The sequence below is a fragment of the Camelus bactrianus genome, chromosome 26 (genome assembly GCF_048773025.1).
Source record: "Camelus bactrianus isolate YW-2024 breed Bactrian camel chromosome 26, ASM4877302v1, whole genome shotgun sequence".
Classification (NCBI taxonomy): domain Eukaryota; kingdom Metazoa; phylum Chordata; class Mammalia; order Artiodactyla; family Camelidae; genus Camelus; species Camelus bactrianus.
The window spans coordinates 26,519,115-26,535,777 of NC_133564.1; the positions used below are offsets into that span (position 1 = coordinate 26,519,115).

The following is a 16,663-nucleotide window of genomic DNA, read 5'->3' on the forward strand; positions in this document are numbered from 1 at the left end:
TGATAATTTCGTTGGAAACTGAATCAGTTGCAAAGCACGGGGAAGGACTATGGTTTAAAACCTCAGGTTGGGTTTCTTGGAATTCTGGGCCAAGACCCTTTCCCAGTTGCTCACAGGAAGTTTCAACTGATGTCACTGGCAATTGTACGTGTGTACGTCTGTGTGTAATTTAGGTCACAGTGAGGCCTTAAGGATCCAGAAAAAGACTCATTTAAGATCTAGTGACTACCACACTCTTTATGCCCAGCTAATATTTGGGTCTACGTGATACTGGTGAACCAGAAAACAATTACTATCTTTCTCTTGAGATCACCATCCCAAAGCCGCGCCCTACTGGGGGAAACCAGAGAAATTTCTGTTTACACTTCAATATTTTACAGGCATAGATCTTCCCCAAATACTCTTTGCCATGTTCAGGATGTATATTTAGATCATCAGTTGAAATAACTCAGAAGAAATTATTTATTTATGCCTTGAAATTTTCTTACTTCAAATTTTAAGGGAAAATGATTGGAGCTACCTTCAACTAAAAGGGTAAAAAAAACCTTAGCGTATAATAAAAACTGTTCTTGATGTGTTAAAACATAAAGAATAGAGGGAGAAAGACAAACCATGTTCAGTGAGCTCAATTTCGTAGATTCTTTCAGTGATTTGGTAGAGGAGCCTTATGTTGGGAATTCGTGCGTACAGTTTGGCAAAAATTCACAGGCAACCTTGCAACCAAGTAGCAAACCACCCTTTAATTCATTTCCTTTCATTTAGCCAAGTTCACAATTCATCTCGCTGAAGCTGGTATTTAATGACAGGAGAATAGATGAAGTTCCATATTTTCCTAACTTCTCCCAAGACCCTTTTCATAACCCGTCCTCTTCTTTGTCTTCTTCCAACACAACTGCGTTAAATTGTGCAAGTAATATCTTCAAGGATGTGAGGAGAGACTAAGTTCTCAAGGAGTACAAGTTAATATATTGTCTCCATCCTTTACCTTACTTCATTTTTTTTCCTTCTTATTTGTCTTCCTTGGACAAATTCAATCTATTTGTCTTTCTTCTAGGCTCTCCCTTGAATCCCATACCATGTCTGGCAGGCTCCCTAATGGCTGTCCTCTTCCCATGCAGACAAGGTACGGAATCACTCCAAAGCTGTGGCCCTAGTGTCTTTCTAAGCCCCCAAGTGTGCTGTGAAGCACAGGAAGGACCCTGTACATTCCGTGAGTGTGCTTGCTGGATGAAAAGCTCCCGCTTGACAGTATCGGATCCTCAGCTTTCCGTAAGTCTGCCTCAGTCACTCTTTTTAAGCTACTCTTTATTCTCATACACTCCCCCCCCCAAAAAAAAAAATCCCCAGATCCTGAGCCCCTTCATAGTTCTAAATCAGCTGTAAAACCCAGCTTTCTGACTTCTGTTACTACTCTGGCATTATTGGCTCTTGTTCTGATTTAAAACTCTGGTTTGCATCCAATTCTTAGTGAAAATTAAGCTCTGTTTTTCACTTTCTTACAGATTAGTGGGGTTTTTTTGTTTTTTGGGTTTTAGGTTTTTGTTTTGTTTTGTTTTGTTTTTGAAAAATAATTTCCTTGCTCCCTCTGGCCCACCAGCTCCCCTGCTCCCAACATACCTGAAGTGGAGAAATTGCTCACTGGACGCTGCCTCAGCAGACTGTCCCCTGGGTTCTCTCTCTCCTTTCAGAAGCTCTTGACGCATCCTCTGTTACCTCAGTAACTGCTCACTCTTCGTAAGTGGAGGTGAAACCCGGAGGGGAACATAAGGAGTTTCCAGTGTCTGGCCAAGGTTCCTTCTCCAGCAATAGTGATCTTCCAGGTATTTCCAGCTTCATCTCAGAAGGCAGCAGTGCATCAATTCTGGGCTGAGGAGAAGAACACTCCAGGGATTCCGTCTGCTTTGTTCGCAGCACTCGGAACAGTGCCTGGTATAGCCCAGGTTTTCAATAAGGGTTCTGTGAATGAATGAATGAGATATCCATGAATTAGGCATCCATTTAGGAGAATTGTTTTTAGTTCAAAAGAAAGCTTAGCGATTTTAGGTCAAAAGCCATCTTCATGCTGCCCTAGATGACATTGTAAGCATTTAAAGTGTTCTCATCACTAACTGAGATTATATAAAAACCAACCAACAATCATGCAAACAATGGATTTGGGCTCAGCCAGGTGAGGAACAGAGACATTTCTGGAAGAACCATCCTGATGGCTGCCCCCAAAGACTCCCAAGTCCTATTTAAATATGTATCGGTTGGCGACGACAATGCTAGTAAAACCGTCTTTTCAAAGTGTTCTTTGACTAGTGAGTTTGAGAAATAAGTATGTGGTCATTTTGATTGTTGAGGTCGATCACCCTGTGTTTCATACCAGCAATACACTTTTTAAATTCAATGCATTAGACATACGTTTGGTGGCCTGAGAAATGGCTATTACAGCCAAGCCCAGTGTGACATAATGTTTGATGGGACGTCGAGAGTTACAGATGTGCACCTAAGAGCACAGAGATATAGTGGGAGTGTGTGGAAACACCCCTGTCTTATTGCTTGGCAACAGAGTGGAAATTAAGGGCTGGGAAATTAAGGAAAAAATCCATTGTCTTCCAATGAAAGACGAATCTTTAGTAATATAAGACTTCCACCAGAAGTAACTACAACTTTAAGAAGCCTGTCTGTTGGCTTGCTGGGGAACCAACTGGCCATCCTGACTTGGAGTCTGTTGCTATGCGTGCTCTCATCCCAGCCGTTAGAGTCATGGACTCGGTTTTGGAAGTTCAACATGAGCACGGCTTAGAGGCTGCTCAGACAACCATTCTCCCAGAGAGCCCGATACCCTGTGAGAAAACGAAGCTGAAGTCTGAGGTCTCGTCTTAGAGGCCACTGCCTTGTGATGTCCAGGACGCAGTATGTTTGCTACTTTGTGACACAGCTAACTGGGTATATGCTTCATCTCTGGGATGCTAAATGAGATGAATGCAACTTGAAATGAATGTGACAATTTAAAAACTACCTTAATATTTTACTTGCTATTTGGACCCCAGTTGTTTCTTTTGGGAGTTTCAAAAATAGGACCACTATAGTCACAGCACGGAGACACAAAAAAAATCAGGCAGTTTGGACTTTTCTTCTGGACTTGGAACATATATGGGTGAATAAAATATCATTGGGGAAAACCTCCTAAATACCCAGTGGGTTAACAAATTACTTAATCATGTTGTCACAACTGAGTTAATATTTTACAGTACTCAAAACAGTGAGTATTAAAAATTTTAAATAGCATGAGAAAATGCTTACGCTAAACTGTTAAGTAAGACACAAACTGAATATGCCTATTGTCAAAGTTGTAGTTCAAAAATTAGAAATAAATAAGCCTCATGGGACATACATTTTAAAAGTTAACATGATGGGATTAGGGTTCGCTTTCTTCTTTTTCTTTTTCAACATATTTTTAAATTTTGATAATAAATATATGTTAGGAAGGAAAACATACTTTTATTTCAACTGGCAGAAAATAACTCATTAAGCACATAAAAATGCCCTTGCTGATTAAAAAAAGAAAATTCAAAATAGCGTATCAGCATCAGATTGACGGGAAATGTTTGCAAATGCAAAAAGCTGATTATCATTGATCTCCATTATGAAAAGCAATTCACAGTCAGATGACACACACATTGCTTTATAATGACTCTATGGCAAAAAGAATCCAAAATATGTCGTCCGGCAATGCAATCAGCACAATCGTGAAAAATCGTTCATACACTTTATCGCTTTGTTTCTCTCATAGGAGCCAGTTTTTTCTGTGCCTTTTGGCCAAAGCTGGGTAAACTAATTAATAATTTCAGTGGGTCTGTGTACTGCTCTCACCACACACCTCCCCACCAAATAGTTCCCTGGTCTGAATTAAAGCAATTAGTCTATTGGAAAAGTAGTTCCAATGGCTTGGCTCACTGGCCCTGGCCTGATTATTGTGATTATAAGCTATTAACTGAAATCAATGCTATTGGCCACATGCTGGCTTAGTTATACGGTGTCCAAAGTTTTTTTTGTCTTCTATTTGCATCTACTTTTACAAGGCAAAAGAAAAGAATAAATGATTCGAGTTTGTATTTTTAAGCTAACTAAATATATAATTTTCCACAAAGTTTCCTCCATTACACAATTTTTAAAAAAAAATCTCTATCCTTGTTTCCTATTCTTTATTGTTCCTTCCATTCACTCATTTATCCTGCAGGCATTTTTTAAAGTGAACTTTTTGGTCCAGAATAGATTTAGCTTTACCAAAAAAAAAAAAAAAAAAATTGCAAAGATGATGCCAAGAATTCCCATATCGGCCACAGCCAGTTTTCTTTATTATTTAGTATTATTTCTCTATTCTTTAGTATGGTACATTGTTAGTTCCAGTTAATGAACTAATACGGATTCATTACTATTAACTAAATTCCATACTTCATTCATACTTCCTCAGTTTCCCCCTTACATCCTTTTCTGCTCCAGGATCTCATCCAAGATGCTACAGTACATTTCACTGTCATGTCTCCTTAGACCCCTCTTGGCTGTGACAATTTCTCATACTTGTCTTGTGTTTGATGAGCCTGAGAGTTTTGAGGAGTACTAATCAGGTATTTTGTAGAATTTTCTTCTATTGAGATTTGCCTGAGGTTTGTCTTATAATGGGGACTGGAGCTAAGTGTCTGGGGAAGAAGAGCACAGAGGTTAAGTGCTATTCTCGTCACCTCGTCTCAAGGGCACAGATGAACACATGACTTACCACTGCTGATGTCGACCTTGGTCCCCTGGCTGAGGCAGCTTCGCCTGGTTTCTCTCCTGCAAAGTTGCTTTCCACCTCTTCCATTCCACACTGTCCTCTTTGGAAAGAAGCCACCCTCCGGAGATCACACATGTTGAATTGTATAAGATTTTTGTTGCATATTTTGGATATTAACCCCTTATCAGATACATCATTTGCAAATACCTTCTCCCATTCAGTAGGTTGCCTTTTTGTTTGGTTGATGGTTTCCTTTGCTGTGCAAAAGGATTTCAGTTTGATTAGGTCTCATTTGTTTATTTTTGGTTTTGTTTCTCTTACCTGAGGAGAGAGACCCAAAGAGATATTGCTGAAGCCTATGTCAAAGGTGTATTGCCTGTGTTTTCTTCTAGGAAATGGTTTTATGGTTTCAGGTCTTACATTTAGGTCTTGAATCCACTTTGAGTTTGTTATTGCATATGGTATGAGAAAGTGTTCTAATTTCCTTCTTTCACACGTAGCTGCCCTGTTTTCCCAGCACCACTTATTTGAGACACTGTCTTTCCCCCACTGTATAGTCTTGCCTCCGTTGTAGATTAGTTGGAGAGTCAGGACTTTTCCCATCATCCTTCAGCAATGAGACCGCCCCCGCCACGGTGTCAGTGGAGACACTGCAAAGAGTAGACACTGCTCAGCAGTAACAAGGACCCTACCGCCCCCCAACTTAGGTGCAACAGGGTTGAATGGGAACCTGAACTTTTCCCTTTTTTCAAAGAGATTGTATAGTTTTGCCATTATATAATGAAAAAAATAGAGAAAAGAATACTTTCCAATTCATTTTATGAAGCTAGTATTACCCTGCTACCAAAATTTATATTATAAATTGGTAAGATGTAAAACTCTATATATTAAACAGGAAAAAAACTTAAAGATTACAAAAACACTTGGGATAAATAACAGTATACAAAGAGCAAACTAGAGTCCAGTATCTCTCATGAATATATACACAAACAAATCTTCAATGACACATTTGCATGTAGAATCCAGCAATATGTAAGAAATACATACCATGTCTCAGTGAGACTTATCCCAGGATGCAAGACTGGTTCAATATTCAGAAACGAATCAAGGTAATCTGCAATATCAACAGGTAAAGAAGAAATGTCACATAATCACCTTCATCACTCGACAAAATTCAACACTTGCTCATGACAAAAACTCAGAAACACAGGAATAGAGGCAAACTTCCTCAAGTGGATAAAGAACACCTACGAAACACTTCTACCTAACATCGTCCTTAATGGTGGAATCGATGCTTTCCTCCTGAGCTCAGGAAAAAATGCAGGATCAGCCCCCACCACTCTAACCCAGCACAGTGCTGGGAACTACCCAGCACAGCAAGGCAAGAAAGGGACCTAACGTCACACAGGTAAGAGAGGAAAATGCATGCCTGTCTACCTAGAAACCTGAAAAAGGAAAAGCCATTCATGCACAGAATAATTTGAATAAATCTTTAGAAAATTATGCTGCATGAAAAAAGCAATTCCAGAAGGTTCCATACTATGTAATTCCATGGATATAACCTTCTTGAAATGACAAAAGTGCAGAAATGAACAACAGGTTGGTGGTTTGGGAGGATGAGGGCAGGGGGATGAGCGGGAGAGAGGGGTTGTGGATGCAAAAGGGCCACCAGAGGAATCTTTGTGGTGATGGAAATACTCTGCACCTTGACAGTAACAATGTGGATACTCTGCTTGTGATACTGTACTATAGTTTTACAAGTTTTGCAAGATGTTACCATCAGCAAAAACTGGGTAAACGGTGCCCGTGATCTCTCTGTATCATTCCTACAACTCAATGTGCATCGATAAATATCTCAAAATAAAAAAGTTTATTTCAAAAAAAAAAGAGAGAGAAGTGTAGCTACATAGCACACGTCTAGATAAAAGACTAAATTTGCTAAGGATTATTTTTATTCTAATTAATGTGCAGACTTTGTACAAGATAAATCACAATCCCCTAAAATTTATATCATAAATTGGTACAGTGTCAAACTGCTATGTATTAAAAAATACACCAAATTAAAAGATAAGCAAAAATTACAAAACGTGCATCCAAATAAATAACAAACACTCTAAACTGCCTAATATGTCAATGGGCAAAAATATGGACAGTTTACGAAAGGGAAATACACACGGTCTGTAAACAAACATTACATGACGTTGAATATCCTTAGTTATCAAAGGAACATGAAATCAGACAGTATTTCACATATCTTAAGTGTCTAGCAGACCACTGACCAAACTGTGAACCTTCCTACTCCACCTGGAATCCAATTTGCTAGGTCATTTTTCCTCAGTAATCTAAGCGAATCCATAACTATTCTCTCTGAATACATCCATTAGAATAATTTACAAGACACTGTACCTCCCTTGACTTCTTGGCCTAGAACTTCCTAATTTGTCTTCTTGGTCTTCCTTAGAATAACACTAGGATATTAGTTGGATATTTTCTGATTCCTAAGTCTCTCCACCTGGGCAGAACAATGCAGTCTAGGAAAAAGCTCGAGAAATGCCGCCTCTACGGGGCACGTCCCACACCCCTGCCCGCACGCGGCGTGACTCTCTCAGGAGCCTTCTGGTGGTGGGTGCTCTCCAGCCTCAGGCCAGTATGTACAAAGACAGGGTACCTTACCTCTTACATTTCCTAATTTTGAAAGTGCTTCCTGGTTTTTATTTTTTTCCTAAGAAAAACATTCACCCTTTGTCTTCTCAGTACCTTAGGAATTCACTGGGGAAAGTGAGATAGACCTGGGAGACTTGGTGGGCGCTGCTTCCTTCTTTCATGTTTGGAAAGAGGGTGAGGTTGGGGGTGGATACAGAGATCAGAGGTTCGGAGGTGGACCACGGCTCTGCTTTTCCTGTCTGCTACAGTCTGATGGAAGGGACAGCACTGCTAAGGTGGGAGCCAAGGTATTTCTCTTGTATTTATGCTCCATCTCTATCCTAAAGGTACAAGATACCATGATGGTTCAAGTTGTTTCCATTCCCTATGCCCTTCTTAGCCTCTGTCATTTCACACACGGCATTTCGCTTCATTCCAGCACGACAGGTTGCATTCAAGAGTAATTCTGATTTCTAATACTTGGTTCAGTAATAACTTCACCTATTAACTGAATAAATATATATACTGAATACTTTTTGTGCATCAGGTAGAGTGTTAAAGGCTGGGACTATAATAGTAAACAAGACAGACTGATTCTGTCCTCGTTAAATTTACAGTCTAGTGGGGAAAAAAGATCAAGAAAAAGAGAGAAAAAAATTATCAATTTTAGTAAGTAGCTCTGAGGGGGAAAAACACAGAAGACTGAAATGCAGAATAAATAGTGCTGTCGGGCTGCTGGGTCTGTTTCAGGTCTTTGCTCAAACAAAGATCACTTTTTTAAAACAGGTTTTTTTCTGACCTCTCTGTTGAAAACAGCAGTCACTCTACTCCAGCACATCTCATCTCCCTCTCATCTTTATTCTCTCACACACGCACACACTCACCCATATAACTTGCTTACTTATTTTGTTTTTAACTCTCTCTCTCTGCTTTTAGGTAAGCTCTATGAGGTCAGGGATTGTTGCCTTATTTTTTCTTCTGGGACTAGAACAGTGCCTGGCACAGAGGAGGTGCTCAATAAACACTTGTTGAATGAATGAAGGAAGGAAGGAAGGAATGACATAGTCAGGAAAAGACTTTCTGAGAAAGAAATATTTAAACTGAGACCTAAATATGGGCCCAATCGTGCAAAGTGAGGGTGAGGGATGGGGGCGCAGCAGGAGGAGACCTTTCCAGGTAGAGGAAACAGCAGATGCAAAGACCCTGAGGTAGGAACGAGATTGACATATAAGGAAATTGAGGAAGCCCACGTGTCGGAAGCACGTGTTGGGCAGTGGCTGCAGCTGAGGCTGGAGACGGGGGCAGGGCAGGGTTGTGCTGTGTTTACCAGTGAAGGTACAGATTGGGCTTCCTTGTAAATACACTGGGAAGAGATATACATAAGATGGTAATATAACAATCTGATCTGGGTTTCAATACCGTCTTAAACGGTCTTGCTTCTGTGTAAAACATCTCTATTGGAGGAAGACAAAAACGTAACCAGAGAGAACAGCAAGGAGCCTACTGCAACAACAGTGATAATATTAGCCAATATTTATTGAGCATTTACTCTTTTCCCGCCCTGGTCTAAGTGCTTTAGATATTATTTTATGTAAGTAAAATTTTAGCTTGAATGATAGATTCTATTTTATCCAATTAGTTTTCTTAAGTTTTACTTTTCATGTTATAATCCACTTTAGCATAAAATCAGATACAGCAAAATTTACTTTAAGGTTATTAGGTTAGCATTTAATGGGGTTCCAAAGAGTACATTATGATTTTAAAATATTTTACATCTTTAAAAAAAAAATGAGAACTGCTCCCATAGATACTTGAGAACTACAAGTTATTCTTAAGTATTTGAAACTGCTGTTTGGAGGAGAATAGTAATCCAGCCCTGTCTGGGATCATCTGGATTAGGGGATATTCCAAAGTGGAGATTCAGCTGGGAAACGGGGAGGGTAGTCTGGATATGAGGACCATGAAGCCTAGACTAGAACCACTGCAGTAAGAAACAGGCAAAGAAGATAAAGGGCAGACAAACTGCCTTTAGTAATAAAATAATAAAAAGAAAAAGAAAAAGAATTTGATTGAATGTGGGGAAAGCAGGAGAGTGGATTGAAAGATGTCTTCAAAGCTCTGAGAAGAGGGATGTAGTGGACACCGTTGATACCCCACCCAGATCCCCTTCACGTACAATTATATCTATTCCCTAACAGCTCTGGGTGCTGTCCACTAGGCCTCGCAGTTCTCCTCCTGTCTGGAGAAATGCTCTCAAGGATAGTCTGCAGCAGAGAGGCTGGAGCTGCCCCACTCCCAAACCCCGGGAGGTTACCTCCTCCTCCCTCCAGGGGCAGCCGGTGGCTCATGACTGACCAATATGGCACCTCAAGGTGGGACAACACAGAGGAGCCATTCAAGCTTCAGAGCTCCCTGTAGAGTCAGGCTGAGGCTGGACATCAGCTGAAACCACGTCTTTGCTCAGCTTCTGCCCCTGACTTATCTGTTCCCTTCACTTCCTTACAGATGTCTCCTGAGAGCACTTTCTGAGCAAAACACTTACATCAGAACCCCAGTCGTAAGGCTCTGCTTCTGTGCTTACTGACCTAAGACAGGGGAGTAGGGGATCCTGGGGCAACTGATGGAGAAGGGAATGAAAGAGAATTAATTTGGACTTGTTTCATAGATCCTATTAACCTTTGCCAACACAGTCTGAGTCCTCTTGGAGCTCTCTTCACCCCGGATGGGCAGGATCGCAGCCAGAGGGGGACCCTACTAGACGCTGAAGAAGGAAGGCATATTTCAAGTGCAGTTGATCAAATATTGACTTTCTGCTTATCAGTTCTTTAATCGGAGAGCCAAATGCCCATTTGAACTAGTCCTCAGTGCACTTCACGGAGTGACCAAAATTTAAAAAATCTAAGTACTTCTCAAAGAATGGGGAACCCACGCACACCTAGGGGATGAGCAAAACATCCCCGGCAATTTTTCAACTGTTTTATTTTTGGCACAACTTGATTTAACTCATTTTGCAAGTGCTCTTCCCTTCAGTTTTTAAACCCTTGGGTATCTCAAAGGAAATTTAATCCATATGTTTCTGATTCATTTACATTTTAAGTCATAAAAATGTTATTTTTATAAGAGCTGTTTGATATCCAAGAACCTTTCTGAGCCTTTTAAAAAAAAAAAAAAAAACTCTTTAAAGTCTTCTTGGTTGGAGCCAGGGAGCAGACGTGGTGTGTGATGCACCACCCGAAAATGTGATCCAGACAGACTCAACCAGAGACTGACCTCAGAGCCACGCTCGCCACATCAGCCAGAAAAATAATGGCAACGGGATGATCAACAAAGTGGGTCTGGACACCAGAGAGCCCTTGAGAAACACAAGGGAAGCCAATGGCAAATGATACTAAAGATTAAAGTGGAATTCATTAGTGTGTCATTGACGTGTCTGGGCATAAAATGACTGGGCTATCATGCACCGTAGCAAGCTATCATTCCTGGCAGCTTCCAGCAGGATCTGCAGACTTCGACTGGACCAAGTCCCACATCGGCACCCAAATACTTTACGTGAAGGAAGTCATGCCTTTTCTTAGCATCGTACGCAATTGCAAAACAGCAAAATAACAACATCCAAAGGGCTCTACGTAATTTCTTGCACATTTTTGCCACAGAGTTCTAGGCAATGATTAAAAGGATGACATCCATCTACATTTAATGATATAGAAAGATGCTCACCACACATTGCTAAATGAGAAATATGGTGGCAAACCCGTACCTGGACATCAGGACTCCATGCTTTGTTAAGGGAAAAGAGATATCAAAAATGCGTTTATATAGACAAACGTGAAAAGAGGAGCCAGTAAGTATATCTAGTTGGTCGGATTGGGATGTTTTCCTTTTATTTGTTCGGTTGTGTGTTTTAACTGTTGTACAATTTGTGTTGCATAATTTTAAAAAAAAAAACGATTTTTGTCTGCACTTTAGAAGTTGTACGGAATAGTATTCCCATAATATTGTAAGAGAGCAATGCCCTCTTTTTCTCCTCGTTTCTTTTGCTGGGGAACAATATTGCGTGGGGTCCAAGCCGGAGGGGGTTCTTCAGCAAGCCCAGATGATCAAATCGTCTGAGAGCTGCTGGAATGCAACTGTTCATCTGGAATGGCTGAACCTACGGTGACCATGCTTTCTGAATCCCGAACTGGTCACACAATCTACCATGTGGGGGTGGGTGTACTGACAGCAAAGGCTATTTTAAATCTTTTAAATCAGACCGGTTCTCAAAATTCTAAGACGTGCGGTTCTTCTGGCTACAGGGCACGTCGCTTCAGAAAGGAGGAAAAAAATGCTGAAAGGTGATCTAAGGGACACTCTGAAGGAAAAAAAATAAAATAATGGCTGATAATTTATAAAACTGTAGCTGCTGGTCCCCGACACCCACTGAACAAGAACTCTTTTGAATCTCCTTCGGGTAAATGCAGACAGCGTTTTAAATCCAAAGGACGCTCCCTCTCACATCAGTTGGCATCTAGTCCATTGCTGTGTAAAGCCTTTCCTGCATCAAATGTGTAGGACTGCCAATATTAATTATCTCATAAATTCTCCCAAAACCTGTAGAATAAATGCTTTCTCCTGAAAAGCCAATCTCCCTAATATCATCAGCACGCTATTTCTTTTCTCTTCTTTATTATCATCTCCACCAACCTCAGGGCTGGTTCTGAATCACAAGCCATTTTTTCCTTCTGTTCAGCTGGGCTCATAAGAGCCTCTTTGATCATAAAGACAGGATAAAGCAAAGCAGAGACATCCTTTTCCGAGGCCCCATTAGTGGAGAAAAGTTCGATAAATAATCCTTAATGCTTTCATTTAAAAAAAAAAAAAGTGATTCCATAGCTTTCACTTCAAAGGGAATAGGGTAAGTGGGGAATTCAATTAATTATCATATAAAATCAAGTTATTTCAAAACCCTGGAAAGGCTCTCTGTTTTAACATTCTGTGATGATTCTATTTAAATATATTGTATTCTCACCTTCTGGAATGGCTGGATTCATTTTAAACAGGCATTAACTCTGAAGCTTGAAAATGATGAAAAGTTTAACCAATTGGCCTGTCATGGTTAATCATCCTCTCCTACCAATCTGCTCAACTCACGGGAATATGATCTCTCAGTTCCAGGCCCTGTGGGACAGTACTCAAAGGCTGGCAAATCTCTGCTCCAAAAGACAGTGTTCTCTTTAAAAGTTCGGCAGGGCTCTTGGTTATGGATGTGTGTCAAATAGAGACAATGTTCACACCACATGAGACCTACAGAGATTAACCTCAAAAGTCCTTCATCCTATAGCAAAGCAATGGGATGATTTCTTGATCCCCTGAACTGAGAAAACGGGTGTGTGTGTGTTCGTGCGTGCATGCGTGTTGGGTGGGGAGAGGAAGGGAGGAGGAGAGGAAGGGAAAGAGGCAGGGAGAGAAGGAGGAGAAAGCAATAGGTTAGGTCTTTGATAGGTTTGTCCACCAGCTGTCACTGTGCCACGGGTTTTGGATTCAAAGATCATCATATCTATCAATGGCAGCCAACATTAGATTTGGTGTGAAATATTAATATATCATATTAACTAATGATTCATTCACTCATTCAAGAATTAATGCAAGAACCCCCTAAAATAGCAGCCATTAGGCACCGACAACACAGAGATGAATGAGATAAAATCCCTGCCCTCAAAGAATAAATACACTAGCAGTTGGACCAACAAGCCAATTAAAGGAAAATCTCAGGGTCTGTCATTTAAAACATTGAAAGTTGTATTTGGTACCATAAGAGGGAAGATAACTTTCTCAGAAAAGCTGGCACTTGCATTTTAGAGAATTCTTGGGAGTTAGTCAAGCCAAGGGTGCAGGGCAAAGAAGAGTCTGTGCAAATGCTGGAAATGAATGGACTCATGGATTTTTGGGTGGTTTTATGGTCAACGGGTAGCATGTCCCTACCCATTAGAGCTGGTGGGATTATAAATCTCCCTTCCCCTACTAAAATAAAACACAAATAAGAACTACACTGTGGACATATTTGCATTACAAAACAATTAGAGAAATATATTTTGGTTTATTTAAAGAAACAATGCCCTTAATTCTAAGAAGATAATATTTTTTTCATCAGGAGCTCAAAGACATTTTATTCTATTGCTGCCTTGGAATCAGCTATAAGCAAGCTCAGACTTTACTGGAAAGCAAATGAGAAGGTGTACAGTGTTTGAGGATACTATACGATTTTTTTGACATAGGATATTATGTGTTTGAAAAAGCACGGACTTAGCTTTAAATCCCAGCTTAACCACCTAACAGTGGTGTGACTGAGCAAAATTAACTTTTTTGAGGCTCGATTTCCTCATCTCATTAGTGATAAAAATGCCTTTCCTATTTAATAAAGCTTCTGAAAGAATTACATTAAATTGTGTCTATAAAGGGCCTAATATAGTATCTGGCACTCAGTGCGTGTTGATTTTGTTTCCTTTCTCTTTTCTTGGGAACGGGGGTCTGAACAGTGGAAACACGATAGCCCTCGCTCACCATCTTTGAAAGACGGCCCAGGTCAAGGCAAAGCTGATATTTGCCTAGCTGGCCTCATGTAAGTCAGCCAAGCCAGATTCAGGCCGATCATGTTCCTTTTAACCAGCTGGAAAGAAAGTAATATTTTGTTACGGATCGTGGATGCCAGGAGAGGGCTGGTGCTCACCATTTCATTTACACGATGGAGAGACACCTGCAGCGTAGCTTGTAGAAAAGAATAGACTTGTTATTCAAAAAAAAAAAAAAAAAAAGCCTCCCATGGCAGCAGAAACACTTACAGTTAATGAGCTAATAAATATTGTCAAGTGACCTTTCTTTTGCCAAGTATTAAATCATAAAGAGAGGGGGCAGGGAAGGTTCAGAACTGCATATTTGCTACAGAGTTCAAATTCTGGGCTTCTCCTGGCCAACTTCTATTACTATGGACTGTATTTTAGGCTTGTCAGTCCACTAATTCCCCATATTGCCTGACGCTGCGAGTTCTCTAGGGCAGAGACCTGTCTCTCACAGGCTGAGAGTCTGGTGGAAAACGCCGTGTCCGCTCTCATCTCAGGGATGGCTTTTTGCATCTTTACATCCCCTGCTGCTGCCAGAGTGGAGGATGGGGACCTTCTTTGTCTACACATTCACTGTAGGAGCCATTGTTTTGACCCATGGCTTGAAATAGATTTATATGGCAATGACTCCAGACCTACCTCTTTGGACTCCGTTCTAGACCACAGATTTTTATATCCAGCTGCATCCTTCGTGGCTTTACCTGGTTGCAGACTCCAGACTTAACTGACCAGCAGCTCCTTGATTTACTTCCCAGGTTCACCTGGCCTGCGCATTGCAGTAGCTTCATGCACCTTCCTGCTTTCATTCTTCCGCCCAGTGGTCCATCTCCCATCCCTTAGCTAACAGTACGTGTAAGCAATGATTCAGACTGTATCTTTTCTTCATTTTGATTATCCTGACAACAAAATCCAAAGTTCGCCCCTGGGCTTTATGAAGCCCTCCATGAGCTTCCTTATGACTTACATGCTCTCTCTCTCTCACTCCTTCCGAACATGCCACCTCTCCTCTGTGTCCTGGAAAATCTTAGGCATCTTCCGTCTTAAGACCTCCAGACTTGCTATGCCCTGTGCTTGAATTCTCCACTTCCTTATCTTTGCATGTCTGGTTCTCTCCTGACGTTCAAGCCTCAACATTCATACAACTGTCTCAGATTGGACATTCCCAACCCAACCCATCTTTTTGGAAGCAACCATTCAGCCTCTCACCACATCACCTAATTTCAGGTTTTTGTCTGGCTCCATCAAAAGGGTCTCGATCATTTCTTTACTTGCTTATTTTCTTGTCATTTTTAGGGTGTTTTTTTTCAACTTTTATATCCCCTTCACCTAGAGCAGTTTCTGGCACAAAGAAAGGGCTCCATTTATATTCACGAAATAAATTAATGAATGATGGCCCAAGTTCCTAATGTGAAGCTCAGTAATATTCCCCAGTCCGCTCCACTCATAGTTTTTCAGTGAAATTCTCTGATGTCTGGCAGTCAGCAGTTTGGCAAGGAGCAAGGGTTTTTGTCTGAACGTGGGCTGGTTGTGTCCTGAGAACGATACGGGCCTCATTTCCTGGAGGGCCTGGGGCCAGGGCTGACCCAGAGGCTGCCATGTGGTCCACTGACGTGCACCTGCCATGAGACCATGGTCCACAGCGCCCATTGGGATAAACAGGGAAATTATGGAAAGTGACGGCAGCAGAGAACCTGACACTTTTGCCTCCAAGCTCCGAGGGGGGGAAAAGTCACAACTGTTGAAAAAGTATACCTATTAATTGGCACATCACACACCTCCCCCAAGCAGCACTTATTGGAGAAAAAGGGAAGAAAATCTTCCAACATATTTGAGAGCTGAATACCAAGTACTTCCGCATTATCACAGACGGCGGGCCAGATTCTCACTGTGTGCACACAGCCAAACTGCGTGTGTGATGCGACGTACCTGGAGGGTAAGCTAACAGCCACAGTAGAAAAGATAAACAAGCGTATCTCTCACTTACAGTTATGTTTACACTTCTAGCTTCCAGACAACTTAATCATTTAATTTTAACGCCTATGTCCTTGTTAGAACTATCAGCACCCAACAAAACTGACTCAGCCTAATGTCTTGATTTTAATGTGTGGCCCATCAAGCAAATACTTTGGTCCTCTTTTTTTCTAAACACGTGACAAGGTTCCAGAGAGGTTACATTACTTCCCCAAAGTTCTATAAGTCCGTTGCTGAGACAAAGGAAAATACATGTTACAGAAATGTAAACATGCTTTAATTTATTCATATTCATTAACATATTAATCAAGTGAAACTCCAAACTCAAGCCAGTCATTTTGAAACAGAAACACGCAACTCAAGTAATGGCGAGACTTTCTCTGCTTCATGTACTAATTCATTCTGTGACACAGAATTTGGACATAAATATACATACATCACGTATATATATTGTATCCTGCCTTTTTTTCTCTGACCTTGAATTTAAACGTGATAGTTACTAAGTTGCAATGCTAGTCAAGCCATTTTTTTTTCTTCTATGACTTGGTTTTTATTCTGAGGGTGACTGAGTGAATGTAAGACATTTCACAGACATGTGAGCCACACCCCGTGATATCTTAACGTAAAGTTTTTCAAAGGACTAGTTAAAAGTTATAACTGGAACGAGGCAGAAGGGGCAGATACCTCCCACCCA

General features: G+C 40.8%; 1 protein-coding gene across 26 annotated transcripts in view; it reads right to left on the minus strand.

Moving 5' to 3' along the window:
• POFUT3 (protein O-fucosyltransferase 3) overlaps positions 1 to 16,663 on the minus strand; it is a 356,913-nt gene that overhangs the window by 108,894 nt on the left and 231,356 nt on the right. For 22 of the 26 annotated variants that reach the window (XM_074353460.1, XM_074353452.1, XM_074353453.1 and 19 more), the window contains 3 exons: positions 5,807 to 5,873; positions 4,763 to 5,080; positions 1,618 to 1,956 (listed from right to left, as the gene is read on the minus strand). The gene's annotated coding sequence lies outside the window, so the exon portion shown is untranslated. Of the gene's footprint in view, positions 1 to 1,617; positions 1,957 to 4,762; positions 5,081 to 5,179; positions 5,410 to 5,806; positions 5,874 to 16,663 lie in introns of all 26 variants that reach the window. The other 4 variants (XM_074353433.1, XM_074353439.1, XM_074353441.1 and 1 more) reach the window with 2 other exon arrangements.